The following is a 16,803-nucleotide window of genomic DNA, read 5'->3' on the forward strand; positions in this document are numbered from 1 at the left end:
GTGACCTCTATTTGTGTTTTGTATCTTATTTGTTTTTGATAATTAACAGAAAAATGGACTGTTCCTAAGACTTAGCTTCAGTTTATTGAAATGTTGCACGTCATAGTGTCCTCATCCATTCTGAGGAGATTGATCCATCTATTGAACGTTAACATGTTTGCTGTTGGTTTTCTGCCCTAAATAAATGTCATGTCGCTCAGTACAGATGTCAGCTTGCCATGAAACCTTGCACTACATAAACACACACCTTCAGTGTTGGCTAATAAATGGGAAAGAGGGATCAAAAGTCTGTTTGTCATAAATATCCAGCAGGTGGCAATGTTATATTATAAATGGAATCAGTTGAATTTACATGATGAACACACGTTGGTAGGTGGATTGGCGACTCAAAAGTGTGTGTGTGTGTGTTGCCCTGTGAAGGACTAGCGCCCCCTCCAGGGTGTATTCCCGCCTTGTGCCCAATGATTCCAGGTAGGCTCTGGACCCACCGCGACCCTGAACTGGATAAGCGGTTGCAGATAATGAATGAATGAATGTACCAGTAGAAATGATGCACATTTAGTTTAAATAATTATTCTATTATAAGAATAACATTAAGAAATGTTCATATTAATTCATATTATATTTTTTATTAGACATAATAAAAAATAGATTAGATTTAGATTTCTTTACCACTTTTAATGGGTCTAAAGGCTACCCTGAATCAGTGGGCACAAGGCCGGAACATGTCCTGGGCGGCGCTTCAGTCCATCTCACTGATGGGCATTAGCATATGGCTGACCAACATGTATTTTTGGACTGTGGGAGGAAACACACTGTAGGTAATGCAATTTCAACTGAACTGTCCCTTCAGCAATTATTTAGCACTGTTCATTACTTAATAACACCTATTAATTTAATATCCTATATTTTTCTGTTGTTCAAGGTGAACTTTTGCACAGTGGCCTGGACTTTCATTGTACTTTCAATGTAATTTCTGAATGGATGTGATTTGTCTTAATCACACGAAAGATCATGAAAATATTGGGGGGGGGGGGGGGGAGGATTTTGAAATGTGAGGTTAACCAAACCCACTAAACCAGCTGAATCATAGCTGGAGGTGGATAAAACTAGGCCAGTCCAGTCACTCTGAATCCATTCAGACATCTGACACAGATGCGTATGGAGGAAATTTGTTCTTCAGGCAGAAGTTCCCACACTATTTCATTGACCCCAGCTGATCTAAAAGATAAATACATGAGTGGGATTTAAAAAGTGCTTTTGATTATGGCATGTGTGCTAGTAAATCTTTATATGTGTGCTTTTATTTATATTATATATATATATATATATATATATATATATATCTTTAGTAGTATTAACAGTGCTAACAAAATGGTATTTGTATTGGTTTGACTGGTCAATGTAATATATGTCCAAGTCTGGGTTACAAACTCAAATTTCCAGAAATTTGGCTGACACCTGATCCTTTTTATTGTTATTTTTCTCCAAAATATTTGTCCATTTTTAATGACATCACTCAAGATGTGGGAAGTGTCTGGCTGCAGACATGCACTCTCAGCCTCTCAATATGGAGAGAGATTAGTCGCTAAATACTTTACAAACTCGTAAATGTTAATCCACAAATCCACATTTGTGGATCAGGCTGCAATTGTATTGGGATCAGGTGAAATGTGAAAGGAAAGTCTCAAAATCCAAAAACCTGCGAGAGGAAACGAACAAATGTATGTCACGGAAAACACGCAAATGACTCGATCCACAAACGCAGATTCTACATTTTACAAATAAATTTTAAATTTGAGATTTTGACTTTACAAATATTTGCAATGTAAATTTAAACAAATGTATTTATTTTCACATAAAATTGTGATATATGTATTTATGAGTTTAAATGTATTTGTACAAATTGCAGACTGTGAGACACAGATTGGGATGTGTTCCTTTGTGAACAGTGAAACATATTTGTGACTTGTGTTTAATTTGTGGATTAACATTTACGCATTTGTAAAGTATTTTGAGACTAATCTCTCTTCACAGGTACTTCACTAATGTTCTCATGGTCCTCACAGTAGTGTTCCAACATTTAGTCTAAAACCTTCTTAGAAGAGAATAAGGGAGTTTATGCAGCAAGAAGAAACAAGTTTCTGTGAATACGCTTTTTTCAGAAGAAACATTGGGTGAGTGTTTGTCTACAAACCTTTGGCCATATAATGTAGCTCAGCTATTTAAATTCTGTCCTGACCCTGAATTCTCCTTCATTTTAAAATAACTCAAAGTGAAGGTGACACAATGTGACCCAAGGTCTTTGATTGACAGCTCAGTCTGCTTGCATTCTTCCACTCCTTCCTGGACGATAAAGGACCCATGACGTTGAAGTTAAACCCAAATAACTTGGGCACAAGAAAAGAAAAGCCATGTGATCAGTGTGTGCCCCCGCTTTGGCCAGCAGCATGTGACCATTTTGCATTCACACTGCCCATATCTTTGACACCTGCTGTGTGTTTGACCCATTTTTTATCTTGGATGTGGAGATCTCTGGTGCCACCTACTCAGACCATCACACTGCTGAAGAAACAGAATCATTGACGCTCAAAGAATTGCAATGTGCTTCAAGAAGAAAAAATATGTATGTGGATCTTCTCATATCTACAGTTCATGAAAAATTAATACACCAAATCTGCCATAACCTTAAAAACACCTTCTTAATTATGTATGCCCCACAGCTCTGACCCATCATGGCATGGACTCCACACTTCCACACTAGACATTTGAAGGTGTCCTCTGGCATCTGGGACTAAGCGATTAGCAGCAAATCCATACGTTGTGTAAGCTGTAAGGTGGGGCCTCAATAAATCAATCAGATTAGATTTTATGTAGCAGACTGAAAAATAGGTTAAATTATTTTCTGTAAAAATAAATAGGAACCTTTAATATTTTTTTTCCTTATTTAATTTGATTAAATAATTGTTAAGTCTTTTAGGACTCATAGTACTTCAAAATGTTCAGTTCTTCATCTAAGACTATTAAGTTATTTACGTTTCACCCAGCAGAGGGCGGTTTTAGGCTGCAGTAGCAAGGAAACTACAGCCTCTGGCTAGATTAGTAGATTCAGAATAAACCTTTTGCCACAGGCTGAAGGCACATTAATCTGTGTGTTGGTTTCTTCCTTGTCATGGAGAGAGAGAGAGAGAGAGCGAGAGAGAGAGAGAACCAATTACTGCCATTATACCACCATCCACAGCTATGAGGTTATTTTTTGCAAGGCCCAGGTAACCGTAGGCCTTGAGGCCAGCAACATTTACAATTCAAGGAGTACTGTTTGCAACGAAGAGATGTGGATGGCCTGGTATATAGCTCACATTGAGATGGCACCTGGATACACTATGGTGAGAATTCACTAGGGCTGGACAATATGGACAAAATTTATATCACAATATATTTCTTAATTTTAGTCGATACCATATAATTCTGATATCGATATGAACCGTATAAAGTCCACGGAAAAACTTCCAAGAACAAACAAGAAACATGACATCACCATCAAACATAAAACTATTGTCATTTTGTCATTATTAATACTTTTAAACTAAATTTTAAATTAGGTGGTGCAGCAGATAGTGTCGCAGTCACACAGCTCTAGGGACCTGGAGGTTATGGGTTCGAGTCCTGCTCCGGGTGACTGTCTGTGAGGAATTGGTGTGTTCTCCCTGTGTCCGCGTGGGTTTCCTCCAGGTGCTCTGGTTTCCTCCCACAGTCCAAAAACACACGTTGGTAGGTGGATTGGTGACTCAAAAGTGTCTGTAGGTGTGAGAGAATGTGTGTGTTGCCCTGTGAAGGACTGGCGTCCCCCCAGGGTTTATTCCCGCCTTGCACCCAATGATTCCAGGTAGGCTCTGGACCCACTGCGACTCTGAACTGGATAAGCGGTTACAGATAATGAATGAATACATTTTAGATTGTGTGCTGAACTGATGACATCGCCCTGTAATTAACATCAGTCAGTGACAGATGCTGTAAATAATGTATACTAAAATATTTAAAATGTGTTTAAAATCACATAATTATTATTGAAACATTTTATATTGCAATATACATTGATATTGAAATGTTGTCCAGCCCTAGAAGGCACTATGGAGAAATTCCTCAGATGAGGCCACCTCCTTCCATCGCTTCATATATGGTCCAGTTCAGATAAGTGCACAAGACCAGGATGTTTCAGCTGGGGACAGGAGTCAGAATGCTGTATGTTCTAACTGTCAGAGCCAGTATTGAATTTTTCAACAAATTGTACTTCAGTGCCTCTTCTGTAGAATCAGACCGGACAGACTAGCGTTCACTCTTCATGCACATCAGTGACCCTGGTCCCCACTGGTTCACCAGTTGTCCTTCCTTGGATCTCTTTTGATAGGTACTCTGCACTGCATAGCAGAAACACCCCAAGAAACCTTGCATGATGAACATTTACTTGGATTAAAGTCTTCTTACATCACTTTCCATTTAAAGTAAAGAGTTCTCCTTTGTTCTATGAAGTTACTGATAAGAATACAAGCCGCATACAATTGCAGACCAATTAAAAACACTGGACAACAACGATCTGCATGATCTCATTTAATATAAAAATGCTACATGTAAGGGTGACTAATCTTGTCCTTTAGTTGTCCAGAATGAGTTGTCCCAGCCTTAGCCAGAACTCATTCCACTATGGTTGTCCATAGTTACATGGAGATGTTCCACAGATGCAGATTTTCCTTCTCGATGTTTGCTGTGAGCTTCCTGACGCAGGGTGTTGTTTACACCTAAACTGATAAATGCCTATTTAGGTGTGAGCTCCCCCATTTGTTATAAGTATATGTAGGTTACTGTGAAGGATTTGTTGTTGATCTCAGATGATTATAAATTCTTCACCTTCAATCCTTCAGACTTCTTTTTTTAGCATCTTCTAGAGACATAACAATCATAACAGGAATGTGATTCACTCCGGTTATTAGTCATAGCAACTAAACTACTACTACTGTATGTGCTGTTGTTGTTGGCACTCTCCCCTGTCCCTGAGTGCAGTGACAGGGAAAATGTACTGAACAGTTGGCACTGTCCTTTAGATGAGACCTAAAACTGAGGTCCTGACTCTCAACAAGAGTCGCAGTTTTACCTTGTGTCTGGTTAATGCCACAGTTGTTGGTCGAGCTCATGTATGTATGTATTCCTAGTATATATAACATTGGTAAGAGCATATGCATATATAGCTACACTTCTGAGTATTCATTTTTGATACATGTCTCCAGATGAGCAGTGTAATTATATTTGGTTGTATGCTTTGTAACATCAGTACTGCTTATTATTTGTACTTGGAGATCAGTGACCATCTGAACTGAAAGCCTTTCCAGCTGAAGACATATGCTGTCATTTCATGATATAATGAATTTTTAAAACATGATCAAACACATTCATTTCAATTCAGTAGACAAAAATCCATGTTATTACATTCATCTGAATAGAAAGCCAGCAGAAATGCAATCTACATGAAGATTTGCAATGACCCACTGGGATTTTAAGCAACACTCCAATATTGTGACAAGGTTAGTACCAAAATACATCTGTGTTAGGTTTGTTCATTTTGTATCTATTTTAGGCAAGTGTGATTCATTGCAGTTCTTCCTCACTCTCTCTCTCTCCCTCTCTCTCTCTCTCTCTCTCTCTCTCTCTCTCTCTGTGTGTGTGTGTGTAAACGGAATGTCTTAGCTCATTCATTCTGCTTGCTTAACGGTTTTAAACATTTCTTTGCTCCAGACTTTCCCTAATAGTTCACTCAAGCATTAAAGTGTTCATTTATATATGAGACTGAAACATGTTAAGCTTCACATATCAGAAGTCCTTATCTGTCGGATTTAAAATTATTGGTTTGGTTTCATTAAATGTCTAAATGTACTTAACAGTACCACTATAGCACGCTTGTTTAAAACCACAGTTCTAGATGCTACTACAAAGTTGCCTGGAACTGGGTTCTGTTTTCATTTGAGAGAAATACAGAGGGTTTTGTGCTGTTTCCTTTCCCTCTGTCTGTGTGTGTCCTCACACTGTCATTTCCACTTTCATGGAGACTCCACCTCTTGGCCTTTCTGGAAGGTTGTGGGTATGGTAAACACACACACACACACACACACCACACACACAGGACTTCGCCGGGCACATCAATGTGATTCTCACTGATAGGGAAAAGTGGGCCTCAGTGAGTCACCTCCATGCTTCTGCAAAAATAACTGCCTCCACCTGCTCCAAAACACACCAGTGCTCAGTGGTCAATGTCCACAGAATGTTAGGAAAACTCAATACTGACTTTATTGGGAAATTTAGCTAGGCCTAAATCTGTCATTTTTACTCCCCACATTTAAGAAGCAAAATATGGAAGAGATTCTTTATCATATTTGCATATTTTATCTATAAAGCGCAACACATATGAGATGCACAATCGAATTGTTATGAATCACTGAATTAACCCATTTATGCTCCATAGAGTGAGTCCTTAATGTGAGCAGCCATTTTTAAAACAAGACACATCCAGACCCCTAGGTGTCAGAATATTGGCTACAATGAATGACTGAATGCTTCTTTAAGGGCTCACCAATAGATTTTCATTTGTTGGTTTTACACAGACACAGAGGTCTGTACACTGTCTGAAATGACATGCAGTGGTGCTGAGAATAAAATGTTTCCCCCAAATTACCCACATTTTAAGTGTAGGAATTTACTGGTCCTTGATCCCAAAAACACTGTGATTATAATTTAGAATTCTCGGTATAACTCCACCATACATTCAGTTCAGGACTTTAAAGGACTCATAGATGAGTTTCTGTCCGTTTAAACTGCACTGCATGAATCATCTGAGATAAAAGGGACAGCAGATTAGATTTCTGAGGTTTTCTATTATAAGCTTAAATTAATATCACTGTAAAAAGCACTTTAACAGAAGAGTGGAATAGCTGCAATCATTTTCATTGTTCTTTAAACTCCCATAAGTCTACATTCTTAGTTACAAATAGTTAAACAATTTATTAGCATAACATAAATAATGTAACATCCTAAAACACGCTAGAGACCAAAAACGTTAATGTTTCTACATTCACTGTCCATTTCATCAGCTCAACTGATCGTATAAGTGCATTGTACATTTCTCAAATTTCACTCTGTTCTTAAATGGTCAGGAACCCCTAAGTATTATTTCTGTAGTGGGCCATTCTCAGGGCTGCAGTGACACTGATGTGTTGGCGGTGTGTTAGTGTGTGTTGTACTGGTACACAGCAGTGCTGGAGTTTTAAACCCCTGAGTGTCTGTGCTAGACTTAGAATAGCTCACCAACCAGATATTTCCAACCAAAATGTCCTGTGTCCACTGATGAAGGACTAGAGGATGACTTACAAAAACTGTGCAGCAACAGACGAGCTACTTTCTCTGACTTTACATCCACATTACAAGGTGGACCAATGAGGCAGGGTAAACAGGCATAAAGCACAAGTTATTCGTCTGTGCAAGGAAAAAGCAGAAAGTCTGAATTTAAGAAACATTCACCCTGACTACATTTGTAATATCACACACATTCAGCATTTTTTTAAGTTTTAAATTTTAGAAGTTAGTTGCATTTTCAACAATGTCCAGTTAAATTATGAGCACTGACAATGGAATAGAAAAACCATGGATCACAAGAAATTAAAATAAATTATTCATTTTAAAATGGAGCATATTCATTCGCATCCAAATGGACTAGTTTGTGAACGAAACACTTCTCGAAATTCTATGTAAGCTCTAGAAAAACAAAATCCCGGACTTTTGTGAAATTCCGCCCGGACATTTTTTTAAGTCTAAAAAAGAGGACATGGTAAAAGAGCACGTCTGGTCACCCTATGAAAGACCTATTTTAAACTTAAACCTAATTTTTAAAATGGCTGCCCCCATGTGAGGCACCTGCTCTATGAAGCATAAACTGATGTGAAAATGATCATTCCTTTAAAGAACCTTTCATTAAATAATCGTTCGTCTGTGGCATTGCTGTATGCAGCCATCTTTGGCATGTGTAATTTCAACATGGTAAGTGAGAGGAAAATATTTACTAAAATCTCTTTGGCTTTCCCCATAAACTGGATCACATCCGACCACACTTATCAGAGGTACACTGAGCTGTGAGATCAGAGCTTTCTGTGGCACTGAGCGACAGCAAAAGAAATGGGCAGTGGGGGTGGGGTGGATGGATATTTCACAGGAACAGGGCTGGAATATTATAGGACGATAGCACCGTGACTCAACAGATTCAACATAATGACTTTAGGCAGGCTTGGCTGTCATGGAGATCCCTATTAAGACTGAACAGACCCTCAGAAGATGGAGGCAGGGCCTTATGCTGAATCCTGAAAGGACATTATCATCCATTATCATTCAGGATATCATATTAGTGTAGTTTAATGACATGGATATTATACTACTGAGTCGAGATTTATTACATTGTGTCTACATAAATAACCCTTTCTTGAAGATCTTCTACTGGACAATCAAAGGCAATCATGCTAGACTAATGGTCAGCGAGTCACAGTTCTGAATGGTTGGATATAGACTTTGCAAATAGACCATTGCTTCTTTCCACTGCAGGGGTGAACATTTCTGAACAAAGAGTGTAAACATTCCAGTAACATTTCCACATGTATATTGTTGGGCATGAAACTGTTTATATCGGCACAGTTAGCTAACCGTGCTGAGAGCCGATGAACCATTTCAGTGAGTTGGCTGTGGTTAGTGATTTAGAGATTAACTGATTGAACATGTGGTCTGTACCTAAGAGAGTTCTTGAAAAAAATTATTAAAGAACTTTTAGGGTTACATTTTTTAAACTGTACATGCTACCTTTGTGGCTTTATATTAAATACATTCTTTGTTGTCATCTACTGGGCATTTGCTCAGCCATTTACTAAATTAAAGTTCATGTTCAGTAACATATTGCTACCTTTTGCTGACAAACTTAGATTTTGACATGGGCTCTTGGTTGATTAAATGTGTTTTGGCCAGTGGAGGTCCCCCCATTCATCTCAATTTGCTTAGAGCAGCGAGAAGCACTTAGAGTGTGTGTGTGTGCGCGCTCGCATGTGTTGGGTGGGCTTGTGTTGCACCCCCCCCCCATGTCTGATACATGCACATGTCTTGTACAGTCTTCAGTCATTCTTATAATACATTCATTATCTGTGACCGCTTATCCAGTTCCTCTTACAATAGCCCCTATTTTACGAAGGCTTTAAATTGGATATTGGAAAATAATTGTGAAAATTTGATTGCATTCATTAATGATTAGTGAAAAGAGTACTATAAAATCACAAAATTCTCTCCAGCTCTCCAATCATCCCGGGGTGTGCACCTCAGGGCAGTGTACTACTTTATTTAGGCTCAATAAGAGGATTTATGTAAATTCAAAAATTAGTTAGTGTATAGGAATATATATGTGGACTGATTTGATTGTATGGACTAATAGTTTGATAGTAGAAATGAAAATACGAGAGAGAGAGAGAGAGGGAGAGAGAGCGCTCTTCATCACTGTCCAAGATTGCTCGGTCTCCTCCTTCAAGGTGAGGGAGTGAGGGAGAGAGAGCTGCTCACAGTGCAGTGTACTGCCTCTTTCTCTCTCTCTCTCTCTCTCTCCCGCTCACTGAGGTCACTCGCTATCAAAGAACAGCAACGGAACCAATGTCTCTTCAGTTCAGCCGGTACCGGAGCATATTTACAGTGTTTTAAAGCGGAGCAGAAACTCCGTCCTTCACTCTGACTGCAGTGTACGTGAACCGTTGGGACGTCGTTATACCAACTATCCCTCATGTCTTCTCTTGCCTCGTCCGGAGTGGGAACGCCATCCCCGAGCGCCCCGCAGGAGCCGTACACACAGGTAAGAGACATAACAGACGCTGAGTTTAAACACCACGGAGAAACACTAAAAAGCACTGCGGACTGTGTGTGTTTACGTGTGTGACTGAGGACAGTGATTGAAAGGCGTTTCCCTGGTGACCGTCTCTGTGAGCATGCGCAGTTACCATTTCACTTTCGTCTTGGGGCGAAAAAGTTGTGCAGCATGTGTTGTGACGGTTCAGTTCGACAACAGATTCATCCAGTTTCCCGAACCGATTCGTTTACTTTATCTTGGCTGACTTCGGTTAATTTCTAATTAATTTCCCACCTCTGGTCATCATTTACAACCCTAAAACTCATTTCAGTACATCAAAAAAGATATTAAGTGATATTAAATGGTATTTCTTATGAGAATTCCCTATTATCTTAAAAGTGTCTGCCTAAAGTTTTGCCCTCATTCAGTATGTTTGGATCTAAAATGCAATTTGTGCTCATGTTTTTCCTCCATCTACCCCGCCACTCTATACGTGCATGTCAAAAGCCCCTCCATGCTAGCTGACTGGGTTGTTTCGTTCAGTTTACGATAAAAGAAACCCTGGCTGTCTGATTTTTTTCTGTTCATCTATTTGCCTTTGTAACACTGAGGATTCATAGGGAAATTGCTAATCCATGGCATTTGCTGCTTATTTCACTCATGAGATGTCTTCTTGCTTACAAACCACACCAAATCAACATAAGACACTGTAAAAATAAAAGTTTTAACTGCTGGGTTTATGTGTCACCATCCAGTATCTAAACTAATTTTATTTTATAGCATCTCTCACATGAAATGTTGTAGTGATGTTTATATTATTTTAATTAGTCTGTCTTCATGTTGTTTTAAGTCCCTAGTGGTTACCCTGAAAGTGAGTTCTCAGTGAATGTCCACCAGTCTTGTCAGCACTGTAAGCGTGGTTGCACCATTGAAAGTGCATCTCATTTGAAATCAAGTTGCCTACCTCAGCATGAATTTAACAGACCGTTTTTGTACTCCAATTAATACATTAAATAGACATCTGTAAATGGTTTGTTCTTTTTGACTGCATTATGCTTAATTCAAAAAGCCCTTTAAAATGTAAGTATAATTTGTTGGAGCTAAACAAATGTAGACTGGATTGTATGTAAACATATGTGTAAAGTGATAAAAGAAAACTTAATTAAAAACTGGGCCAGTTAACTAGATTAGTGTTCATATATGGACCATAAGCATTAATGATACATTGTGAAACTTTAGTGTTTACATACTATGTTTTTTTTTTCTTTTCAAAATGTCTCTTGACTTAAGACATTTTTTATTAATTGAGACGTAAAGTTCTCCATCCAGGTTCAGAAACAGCAAATTAGTTCTGTGGCAACTGTTAATCATTAGAGTGATTTATTTCCAAAAATCATGTATTTAAAAATATTGTAGAGCTCTAAATCTTCTGCAGAATCTGAACTTTTTACATTCATGGAATCCTATGAATCAGCTGAAGTTATATCCACAATTGGAGTGTCAGTCCTGTGCCAGTCCCGTTTTTTAACTCATGTCTCTCTGCTGTGGATCACTGTAATACTACACTTGAATGGACCCCTGCCAGAAATAGTAGCAGCCAAGGTGTGGAGTTAGTTTTCAATTTTTCAAAATTTCAGTTAATGCGCCGTTGAAAAAGTGCTCTTACGGTGGAGGTGTGACATGCCAAATGCAGTCATTAAAAGTAATATTTCTGCTTCTGAGTGTTTTTAACCAGACAGATGTATATGCTTTGTACCCCTCTGGCTGACTCATGGCATAAAGCATGCCCTTTTTCTGTGGTGATTATGCAAGCTGTGTGATTACAGCTGAATACCTGAATTCAATAAATTATAAAGAGTGTGTCTAGTGTATAGGCAGTTATTTAAAATCTTTAAATATGTCAGCACAAGGCCACGCATTCAATTCCTTCAGGAGTACCTCAAAGAAAGCAAACTTCAGGGATTATATATTGCATGCATGTTACAGTGTAATACATTAAAGCATTAAACACAAACCAAATTATTAAAAATACTTTTTTTTTTTTTTACATTTATTGTCCGTTTTATCAGGCCCACTGACCAAATAGGTGCACTTTGTCGTGTCTTAATTACAGAAAATTTTCAGTGGGTCATAAAATTTCAGATTTAACCCTGATGTGATTTGATTATTTTGATATGATTCAAAATGATTTCTTTTAAACATACTGAATACAGCGTGGTCTGAGAAGGCATTTACCCAGTAGTGGAATAAGAAACTACAATAATACTTTAATAAGTGATTTTAACATTCTGAAAAAACACCCTTAGATCGATATGGGTTTTACAGCTATGGACACTATCAGATTATTTTCTTCCAGACATGGTGTGAGTATCATGAGATCATGTGGTGCTGGCATTGATTAGATCATCTTTTATTCATAGCATTGACTTTTCAGCTGAATACAATTTTCAGATTCTTTACACTAGGCTATGATTAGTGCTGTCTGGAAATGGTTTTGAATATTAAAACAATACTGCTGATTGCATTCAGGTATAAAACATCTATAATTTGTTAGAAAAGGTTTAAATTAAATTTACAGGTGACAGTGAAGCCTGAAAGCCCAAAACCCAGAGGGGGTAGTCTTATCCTCAGCTCCATGGCAGCAGCCGTCTGTCGAGAATAAATCAGTGCCATCACTTTAATGCATGGCCACACACAAAACACAAACACACACACACACATTACACAATCACTATAACCTAAGTGTGTGAAACTTTGCCCATAGCAATTTATTTCAATAACACTTCCTTTAAAAATGATTCAATGCATTGTAGAAACACTATTTTTACAGTGATTTTTACCCAGATTCAATATATATATATATATATATATATATATATATATATATATATATATATTTAAAAAGTGATTCCAATTTTCTTGATTGCAGTTATTAAAGCTAATGAAACTTATTTTCCAAAGATTCCAGTGTAACATTCTCCAAAATATATCTCTATTGTAACAAAAAGAGTGAACTTAGTAGTGAAGAATATTGTTTCATTATTTGATGTTTGTGAAAAACACCTTTAGGAGGGCAGGGATTATTAATGTTTGGCCCAGGGCATTCTGGAAATTTCTTTGCTTGGCCATGCCCCCAGAGCTCCCCATCGCTTGCACAGCCCATGGGTAGACGACAGTATATAAAACAATACATAGATGAGCTCAGTGTATTTACTGTTATCTGTTATAGTGTTAACTGCCAATTTGTATATCTACAGAAAGAGAAAGAGTCTCTTTCCTGGTTTTTGAGTGTGTGGACGTGTGTGTGAGTGTGTGATGGAGAGGAAATAGACAAGATAAAAGGCTGTTTGTCACCAGATCTGCTCCTGTGGTGGACATCTGCTACCATTTCAAGCTCACATCTAACTCACTTGTGCATCAGCACAAATCCTACACCAAAAATGGCATCTTAGCATGTGAAACCATTTTGAATCTGGTCAATATTTCTGATATTTATTATGAAGAGATTGTTAGAATTTTGTTAGATAAGTTTTCTTTGTTTAGGCTTGTTTTAAGACTAAGAATAACTCTACAAAAACTGAACAAAATGATCCCGATGGAATTAGACACTTTTGTAGATAAAATCACAACTGTCTAGAAATAGGTTCAATTATATGAGAGAGGAAGAGATGCACAGAGCTGTGGTCAAGGTTGCTGATGGTGAAAAATAGCAATAGAGGGAAATGTTTTTATCTTTAAGATGGATGACTTCATGCTATCAGTTGTATTCGGCCAGAATGCAAGGCTCATGCTAAGCTACAAATCTAACATCCTGCCAACATAGTCAGCTCCAGTAGAGAGAGACAGATGAGGCAGGAGTAAGAGAATGAAATAATGGAGAGGAAGAAAGGGTGAGAAAGATAAAGCTGCAAAGATGACATGGGGAGAGACAGAGAGAGAGGAGAGAATTTTTCCTTTTAAATGAATACAGTTCCATAATTTCATCAAATAATAGTAATTACTACTCTTTTTAAAATATATATTTACTATTATAGGGTGATTGCCTGTGAGGAGTTTGGTGTGTTCTCCCTGTGTCCGTGTGGGTTTCCTCCGGGTGCTCTGGTTTCCTCCCACAGTCCAAAAACACACGTTGGTAGGTGAATTGGCAAAATGTCCATAGGTGTGTGTGTGAGTGAATTTGTGTGTGTATGTGTGTGTGTCACCCTGTAAAGGACTGGTGGTTACAGACAATGAATGAATGAATGAATTACTGCTGTTACAAGTTTTAGAAGAAGAAATTTGCTCTAATTTAACAAAGTATTCAACAATGTGTTAACTTATTGTTTGTTTCAGTTTAAGTAGTCTGTGCTTGAAATGTAACTTGTATATTTTTTAACTGTACATTTTTTCAGGAGCAGGAATAGAACAATATCCTAATTTCTTTTCATGCTTTTCAGTGTTCACTGTTTGGAGGTCTTTTCACTGGCCTCCAGATGCCATTTCTCAGTCATGACTGAGAGAGAAAATTTCCTGACCAATATAGACCAAAACCACTTTTACCCAGCAGATAAAACTGGCCCAAATCTGTTTCTTCATATGTGACACAGACATGTTGTTTGTGTGACTGTGTGAACAGCAAAAAATCTTATTGGATTGGCGACTCAAAAAAGTGTCCGTAGGTGTGGGACTGAATGTGTGTGTGTTGCCCTGTGAAGGACTGGCGCCCCCTCCAGGGTGTATTCCCGCCTTGTGCCCAATGATTCAAGGTAGGCTCTGGACCCACCGCGACCCTGAATTGGATAAGCGGTTACTGATAATGAATGAATGAATGCCTATGACTGGCTGACCCCCCACTCCCCCGCCCCTGCTCCCAAATTTACCTGCCATGTGAACGTAGCCTTTGTTTCCCATTTACTGCTCCAGGGTTGCATATAAACAAAGCATCTTTTTTCAGCATGCATACATATCTGACAGCAAATGGGGAGGAATTATTCTCTGAATTTTATGTAAGGTGTATTTAATTACAATAACGGACATCACCTTCAGTTTAGCTTGTGTTTATAATTTTTGCCATGTAAATAAACAGCGAGACTACTTTGTAAAGCCTCCTGTGGAGGTAAACTGACTAATCAGAATCAAGATACAAGTTAAGGAATGCCAATCACTTCAATTACATGTAAGCCAATCAGCCTCGTGTATCATTTAAAACTTTTAAAAACTGACGTTTCAGCAACTACTGGAAATAAATAACAACAGAGTTTGTTTACATGTTTCTGGAGACTAAGTGCTGTCAGATAGCACGGGGCCCTCCATTCATGCAGCTTACAGAGTTTTGTTTTGACTGCTATCAAGAGGTTCAGTGCTTCTCGACTACAGGTTTGATACCGCAAGAATTGACCTCAGCTCCTATTAGCTATATTGAACAAGGAAGCTTAAAGTCTTTATGTTTAACACATATTATTCCACTTTTCTGGTCCACCTTAAATGATGCTGCAGTTTTCAATGTTTTCAGAATCATTTTAAGAAGGAAAACTGGAATAACATAGGCTTCAAAATGTTGACTGCTGCTCTAATGTGGACTGGCATTGTTTTAACTGCTGCTTCTAAAATCTGGACCAGAAACTGCTGCTTCATTTAAGGAGGTCTGGCACCAAACTGCTGCATTATTTAAGATTACCTGGCATCAAGTGACTGCTCTGCACTATTTAAGGTGGAATATCACCAGAATGTAATTGCCAGATTAATCTAGACTGTTTCTTTTTAAAGTTTAGGGAAACTGTGTTTTATTTATTGTGAAAATGTTTTAAAAATATGATTAGATTATTTGAATTTGTGTTTTACATGGTGATGGGATATTTTTTGCTGTTCGTTTACTGGCAGAAAACTGCCTTATTTAAGGGCAAGCCTTATTGTTTATTTTTATAAGCAATAAAAGCTACATCACATATCACATCTCACAAAAGCTATATCACAAGCATAATTAAAAAAGGTCAGTAAGCTAACATTTTTCAAATCCATATAAATAAATTGATGCATTTCACTAGATAAAAAAATGCTTATAATATAATTTTTGCAGTGAAGTATGTTGAAATCTTTTTCCCCAGTGTGATCTGTCAGGTCATATCCTTAGTTCTTGTCAAGGTCTTTCTTATCAGTATATCAGATTAAGTGGTAATTGAGTGTATATGTATGTATGTGTGTGTATGCATGCATAAAAAATCTTAACACCACTATTTTTGTCATCTGTTAAACTCAAGCTATAAACAGTACAAGCAGACTAGCACAATGATTTACTTTCTCTTCAGCTCATATAGTGCATTGTTATTTTAAAGCATTCTTGCTCTTCATCTTTGTTGTCCTTGAACCTTCCTTATGACCTCAGAGAAATGTACTCTGACTATTATAGTCCTTTTATCCACAGTTTGCCAGAGATAATGTGCACTGATCTCATCTAAAACTGAGGTAATTGGCTCAGTTCACTGAGTGCCGTGGGTAGTGTCTACAGAACCTGCCCTATCCTTTGGCAAGGATAGGGATGCTCAGGAGCGATGCTCAACCAAGGAGGCGGGGAAGCAATTATACTTCGGCGCCTAACAGATACGCACTGCGAGAGACGACGTAGAGAGTTTTATATTACAACAGCAATCAAAATAAACAGCAATCAAAACTACAAACAAGTTTTTAAAGCTTAGATCCCTTTCACTGTCTGCCTTTTCCCTACCGAGACCATTTAAGAGGGAAGTTAGGGAGTCGGCCTCATTCTACAGCCAATCGGGGAAAGCTCCCTTCTTCCATCGCGTCTGGCCTTAAAGGGGAAGAGTACTGGTTAGAAACAAGACTAAATATCAGAATAAATTTAGGTGAGTCAGAGCTTTCTTCCCTATTTGTTTAGGGTAAAAAGCCATTTGGAGAGGTGC

Source organism: Hoplias malabaricus, chromosome 9 (assembly GCF_029633855.1).
Source record: "Hoplias malabaricus isolate fHopMal1 chromosome 9, fHopMal1.hap1, whole genome shotgun sequence".
Taxonomy (NCBI): Eukaryota; Metazoa; Chordata; class Actinopteri; order Characiformes; family Erythrinidae; genus Hoplias; species Hoplias malabaricus.